Here is a 7,662-nt window from a genome sequence, read left to right on the forward strand (position 1 = left end):
AAGATCCCTCTCTTGTGAGTTCTCAGTTTAGTTCTATACACCATATTTTGATTGGATTGTTTGGTTTTTTGGTGGTTAGGTTCTTGAATTTTTTATATATGTTGAATATTAGCCCTCTGTTGGATGTGGGTTTAGTGAATGTTTTCTCCCAATTTGTAGGTTGCTGATTTGTCTTATTGACTATGTCTTTTGTCTTACAGAAGCTTTCCAGTTTCTTGAAGTTCCCTTTATCAATTCTTAATCTTAGAGTATGAGTCATCTGAGTTCTGTTTAGGAAATTTCCCCCCCCTCCTACTTTCTTTTATTTCCTTTTTTTAATTAGACATTTTCTTTATTTACATTTCAAATGGTATTCCATTTCTGGTTTCCTCTCTGAAAACACCCATACCCTCTACCCCCTGCTCGCCAACCCACCTACTCCTACTTCCCTGTCCTAGTATTCCCCTATACTGGAGCATCCAGCCTTGCCAGGGCAAAGGGCCTATCCTCCTTTTGATGTCCAACAAGACCATCTACTTTTACATATGCCTGGAGCCATGAGTCCCATCATGTGCACTCTTTGGTTGTTGATTTAGTCCCTGGGATCTCTGGGGGTACTGGTCCATAATGTTGTTCCACCTATGGGTATGGACGCCCACTTTCTCTTCTATTAGATTCAGTATATGTGGTTTTATAATGGGGTCCTTGATCCATTTGGACTTGAGCTTTGTTCAAGGTGACTTTTTCATTTTCTGCATACAGACAGCCAGTTAGACCAACACCATTTATTGAAGGTGATTTCTTTTTTCCATTGTATATTTTTTGCCTTCTTTGTCAAAGATCAAGTGTCAATAAGTGTGTGGTTTTATTTGGGGGCCTTCAGTTCCATTCTATTGATCAATGTGTCTGGCTCTTTACCAACACCATGCAGTTTTTATCACCAGAGCTCTAGAGTAAAGCTTGAGGTCAGGGATGGTCTTTCTTCCAACCATTCTTTTATTGTTAAGAGTTGTTTTCACTATTCTGTTTTTTGTTTGTTTTGGTTCTTTTGTTTTTGTTTTGTCTTTCCAAATGAATTTGAGAATTGCTCTTTCCATGCTATTGAAAATTTTTGTTGGGATTTTAATGGGGATTGTATTGAATCTGTACATTGCCTTTGGTAGGATGGCCATTTCTACTCTATTCCAAACCATGAGTATGGGAAATCTCTCTATTTTCTTAGATCTTTGATTTCTTTCTTTAGAGAGTTGAAGTTATTGTCATACAGGTTTTTCACTTGTTAGGTTAGAGTTATCCCAAGATATTTTATACTATTTGTGGCTATTGTGAAAGAGTTGTTTCCCTAATTTCTTTTTCAGACAGTTTACCATTTGTATAAAGGAAGGCTACTGATTTATTTGAGTTAATTTTGTATCCAGCCACTGTATTGAAGTTGTTTATCAGCTGGAGAAGTTCTCTGGTAGAGTTTTTAGAGTCTCTTATGTATACTATCATATCATCTGTAAATGATGATGCCTTTATTTCTTCTTTGCCAATTTTAACCTCTTTTTGTTGTCTTATTTTTTCTAGCTGGCATTTTGAGTACTATATTAAATAGATATGGGGAGAGTGGTCAAATTCCTTTGCACTGCTTCAGGTATCTCTCCATTTACTTTGATACTGGCTGTTGGATTGCAATGAATTGCTATTATGACTTCCTGATCTCGAAAATACTTTTAACATGAAGGGATGTTGCATTTTGTCAAATGATTTTTCTACATCTAAGGAGAAGATCATGTGATTTTTTTCTTTGCATTTCTTTCTATAGTGGATTAAGTTAATGGACTTTAGTATATTGTACCAACCTTGCGTCCCTGGGATGAAGCATGAAGCCTACTCTTTTTTTGTTTGTTTGTTTTTTGGTTTTGTTGGATTTTTTTTTTTTTTTGAGACAGTGTTTCTCTGTATAGCCCTGGCTGTCCTGTAACTCACTCTGTAGACCAGGCTGGCCTCGAACTCAGAAATCTGCCTGCCTCTGCCTCCAAGAGTGCTGGCATTACAGGAGTATGCCACCACCACCTGGGTTATGAAGCCTTCTCTTGATCATTGAATAATGTTTTTGATGTGTTCTTGGATTCAGTTGCAAGAAATTTATTGGGTATTTTTGCATTGACAGTCATAAGCAAGATTGGTCTTAAGTTCTCATTTTTGGTTTGGTCCTTATGTGTTTTAGGTAGGAGAGTAATTGTGGCTTCGTAGAATAAATTAGCTATTCCTTTGCTTTTATTTTATGGGATTTTTGAGTAATAGTGGTCTAAGGCCTTCTTTGAAGGCCAGATGGAATTGTGTTCTAAATCCATCTGGGCCTGTGCTTTTCTGTTTGGGAGGTTTTTAATGCCTTGCTATTTCCTTATGGGATATTGGCATGTTTATATAGTTTACCTGCTCTTTATCTAACTTTGGTATGTGATATCTGTCTAGAAACTCATCCATTTCATCTAGATTGTCCAGTTTTGTTTGAGTATTGGTTTTTGTAGTAGGATCTGATAATTTTTTGAATTTCCTGTTTCTGTTGTCTTATCTCTCTTTTTATTTTTGATTTTGTTTATTTGGATATTGACTCTGCACCATTTCATTAGTTTGGCTAGCAGTTTATCTATCTTGTTGATTCTCTTAAAGAACAAGCTTTTGGTTTTCTTGACAATTTGCATTGTTCTCTTTGTTTCTATTTGGATGACTTCCACTTTGAGTTTGACTATTTCCTTCTGTCTTCTCTTTTGTGTGTTTGCTTCATTTTGTTCTAGAGCCCTCTTGTGTGCTGTTAAGTGGCTAGTGTAAAATCTCAACAGTTTCTTTATCAGGGCAATTAGTGCTATAAATTTTTCTCTCATCACTATTTTTATTCTGTCCCATAAGTTTGAGTATGATGTGTCAATATTGTCATTAAATTTCAGGAAACCTTTAATTTCTTTATTTCTTCCCAGATAGTTATGATAATGTATAGTTGTATGTGGATTTTCTGTTGTTTTTGCTGATATTGATGACCAGCCTTAGGCCAGGGTGATCTGATAGGATACGTGTTTTTTTTTTGTTTTTTGTTTTTTTTTTCTATATTCTTTTTTTACATTCTAGAAGCCTTCCCCTTTCCAAGTTCCCCCCATATGTTCCATAAGTCCTCTTCTCTCCATCCATTCTCCTCTCTTTCCCCCTCCCATTTCTCTGTCCTGGTACTCCCATACAATGCAGGATCAAGCCTTTCCAGGATTAGGGCCCTCTTCTTCCTTCCCCATGGGAATCATTTGATATGCTAATTGTATTGTCAGTATTCAGAGCTTCAGGACTAATTAATATCCACTTATCAATGATTGCATTCCATGTGTATTATTTTGTGATTGTGTTACCTCACTTAGGATGATATTTTCCAGTTCCATCCATTTGCCTAAAAAAATTCATGAATTCACTGTTTTTAATTGCTGCATAGTACTCCATTGTGTATATATACCACATTTTCTGTATCCATTCCTCCATTGAGGGATATCTGGGTTCTTTCCAGCTTCTGACTATTATAAATAAGGCTGCTACGAACATAATGGAGCATGCATCCTTGTTGCATGCTGGGGAATCCACTGGGTATACACCCAGGAGGGGTATAGCAGGGTCCTCCGGAAGTGTCATGCCCAGCTTTCTTAGAAACCTCCAGACTGATTTCCATAGTGGTTGTACCATCTTAAAATCCGACCAGCAGTGAAGGAGTGTTCCTCTTTCTCCACAGCCTTGCAAACACCTGCTGTCTCCTGAGTTTTTAACCTTAGCCTTTTTGACTGGTAGGAGGTAAAATCTCAGGGTTGTTTTGATCTGCATTTCCCTAACAGCTAATGATGTTGAGCATTTCTTAAGGTGCTTCTTGGCCATACGAATTTCTTCAGGCGAAAATTCTCTGTACCCCATTTTTTAATAGGGTTATTTGGTTCCCTGGGATCTAACTTCTTGAGTTCTTTGTATATATTGGATATTAGCCCTCTATCGGATGTGGGGTTGGTGAAGATCATTTCCCAATTTGTTGGTTGCCGATTTGTCCTTTTGATGGTGTCCTTTGTCTTACAGAAACTTAGTAATTTTATGAGATCCCATTTGTCAATTCTTGATCTTAGAGCATAAACTATTGGTGCTCTATACAGGAACTTTTCCCCTGTGCCCATGTCCTCAAGGGTTTTCCCCAGTTTCTTTCTATGAGTTTCAGTGTGTCTGGTTTTATGTGCAGGTTTTTGATCCACTTGGAGTTGAGCTTAGTACAAGGAGATAAGAATCAATTAATTCGCATTCTCCTGCATGCTGACCTCCAGTTGAGGCAGCACCATTTGTTGAAAAGGCTATCTTTTTTTCCACTGGATGTTTTCAGCTCCTTTGTCGAAGATCAAGTGACCATAAGTGTATGGATTCATTTCTGGGTCTTCAATTCTATTCCATTGGTCCACTTGCCTGTCCCTGTGCCAATACCATGCAGTTTTTAACACTAAGAGAACTTCAGGCCAATTTCCCTTATGAATATCGATGCAAAAATACTCCATAAAATTCTTGCCGACCGAATCCAAGAACACATCAAAACGATCATCCACCACGATCAAGTGGGCTTTATCCCAGGGATGCAGGGATGATTCAATATATGGAAACACATCAATGTAATCCACTACATAAACAAACTCAAAGAAAAGAACCATATGATCATTTCATTAGATGCCGAAAAGGCATTTGACAAAGTTCAGCATCCTCTCATGCTAAAAGTCTTGGAAAGAACAGCAATTCAAGGCCCATACCTAAACATAATTAAAGCAATATACACCAAACCGGCAGCCAACATTAAACTAAATGGAGAGAAACTTGAAGCAATCCCACTAAAATCAGGGACTAGACAAGGCTGCCCTCTCTCTCCGTATCTTTTCAATATAGTACTTGAAGTCCTAGCTAGAGCAATTAGACAACATAAGGAGGTCAAAGGTATACAAATTAGAAAGGAAGAAGTAAAATTATCACTATTTGCAGATGGCATGATAGTATATTTAAGTGACCAAAAAAACTCCACCAGAGAACTCCTACAGCTGATAAACAACTTCAGCAAAGTGGCACGTTATAAAATCAACTCAAGCAAATCTGTTGCCTTCCTATACTCAAAGGATAGGCAGGCTGAAAAAAAGAAGTTAGAGAAATGACACCCTTCACAATAGCCACAAACAATATAAAGTATCTTGGTGTGACTCTAACCAAACAAGTGAAAGATCTTTAAGACAAGAATTTCAGGTCTCTGAAGAAGGAAATCAAAGAAGACCTCAGAAAATGGAAAAATCTGCCATGCTCATGGATTGGCAGGATTAATATAGTAAAAATGGCCATCTTGTCAAAAGCGATCTACAGATTCAACACAATCCCCATCAAAATCCAAACTCAGTTCTTCACAGAGTTGGAAAAAGCAATTCTCAAATGTATCTGGAATAACAAAAAACCCAGGATAGCTAAAACTATTCTCAACAGTAAAAGAACTTCTGGGGGGTATTAGAATCCCAGTCCTCAAGCAATACTACACAGCAATAGTGTTAAAAACTGCATGGTATTGGCACACAGATACATGGTTTTATTTCAATCTTTTTATATCCATTGAGAGTTCTTTTCTGTTCAATTATTTGGTCAATTTTGGAGAAGGTACTATGAGGTGAGAAGAAGATGTAGTCTTTTGTTTTAGGGTGAAATATTCTATAGATATCTGTTAAATCCATTTGGTTCATAACCTCTCTTATTTCACTGTGTCTCTCTTTAATTTCTGTTTCTAAGTAGGCACGAGAATTATATAAAAGAATGTAAGAAGAACAAGGTTTTAGAATTTGTCATTTTTGAAAAGATTGGTTTATGCCAGGTTTCTATAATGCTAATTAATTTTGAAACAAAATAATTCTTGTATTAAATAAATTAATTTAAGATCATAAATACAAATAACAGCTACAGTGATTCTTAACACTTAGTTCTCATTCTTAGGCAAATTTACAAGTTATATGATTTACCAGGATATTAAAACAAATTGACAGAGTTAGTTTGAAGCTAAGGACAACAATTCAATAAAAAGCTGAGAGAAGCCAGATTGAGTCAGTCAGTTTGAAAATGAGAAGTGCTGAATTGAAACAGCCCAGTGTTCAGAATCAACTAGAAACTAATATTTTCTGAATTTCAAGTTAAAATGGAAACTCTGAAAAGATAGCATGTATAGAATAAAATGGAATGATAATAAATAAGTAAAACTATTAAGATATTTTTTCAAAAACCTATTAGATACCAAGTGAATGTATGCAGCATGTGGGGGAAATATAGAAGTATTTTCATTCCCTTCCATAGAAAGATTTAAATCATCTCTGTATCTCTTTCTTATGATGGCCTCTGTGCATCTACAAAGAGAGAGCCACCAGAAAGTTCAGTGTTTCTCTGAAATAAATGGCCTTGTTGTGTTGCCTAAAGTTAGAATATTTTTATGAATAATAGATAAAATAAGTTGCCTGCTGGTGGTGGCACACAACATTGATCCCAGCACTTGGGAAGCAGAAGCAGGCAGACCTCCGAGTTAAGGCCATGGTGGTATAGAAAGTGAGTTCCAGGACAGCCAAGGTTAGATAGAGACACCCTGTTTCAAAAAACGAAAAAGAGGAGGAGGAATAGGAGAAGGAGGAGGAGGAGGAGAAGGAGGAAGAGGAGGAGGAGGACGACGACGACGACGACGACGACGAGGACGAGGACGAGGACGAGGAGGACGAGGAGGAGGAAAAAGAAGAGGAACAAGAACTGGGACAAGAACAGGAACAGGAACAGCAACAGGAAGAGGAACAAGAATGAGAGGTGTGTGTATGTGGCTTGATTCAAACAATTCCCAATGGTGTACCTATTCCTCAATATACATGGCAGCAGGTAGTAGGATGGACCTGAAACCCATAAGTAGGACACAGAGAGAGCCTTTTGATACTTTCAAAATCAAAAGATTGAGTCTTTAGATACTTCAAAGCCAATCTACCTACTCCAACTTCAACCAACAAAGTCAAACTACAAAATCTTTCCAAACAGATTTATCAAATAGGAAGCAAAAATCTAGCAATAATCGCGCCTCGGATAAACCTCATTGGCTACGATACTGCCACTGCGCAAAGCTTGGAAGCAAAAATCTAAACAAATGAGACAACAGGAGCCATTCTTATTGAAATCACAATGGAAAGAATGCTTTAAAAAATATTAGCTATATTTATAATGGCATTAAATATGCATTTAGAAATTTAGCATGTAACTAAATACATCTCAAAGAAACACGTTTCAAATATTCACATAATATTCAAAAATAGATATGCATGGCTAGTGGAACAAAATCAAGTATTTCTTTACAATTGGAACAAAAGTTCTTTGCAAAATCACAAATGAGAAAGATGCTATAATATGCAAATAATGTTTTCCTAAATTAATCCATGGATAAACTTTAATGCTACTCATCACTACTTAATATACACCCATTGATAATATAAGCTCTTAAATTCATATATATTATGAATGTCTCATAGTATCATAAATAAATATGCAAAAACAAGGAATGTTATCTAAATTCCTTATTTTTGCATATTTATTTATGATACTAGCTTATTAGATAATTAGTAAAAATTATGTACCTTGAATTAAATTGAGCAA

General features: G+C 36.4%; 1 pseudogene; it reads right to left on the reverse strand.

Moving 5' to 3' along the window:
* Nucleotides 1-7,030: 7,030 nt before the first annotated feature.
* On the reverse strand, nucleotides 7,031-7,138 carry LOC127681985 (uncharacterized; annotated as a pseudogene).
* Nucleotides 7,139-7,662: the final 524 nt, after the last annotated feature.

This window comes from Apodemus sylvaticus, chromosome 3 (assembly GCF_947179515.1).
Source record: "Apodemus sylvaticus chromosome 3, mApoSyl1.1, whole genome shotgun sequence".
NCBI lineage: Eukaryota > Metazoa > Chordata > Mammalia > Rodentia > Muridae > Apodemus > Apodemus sylvaticus.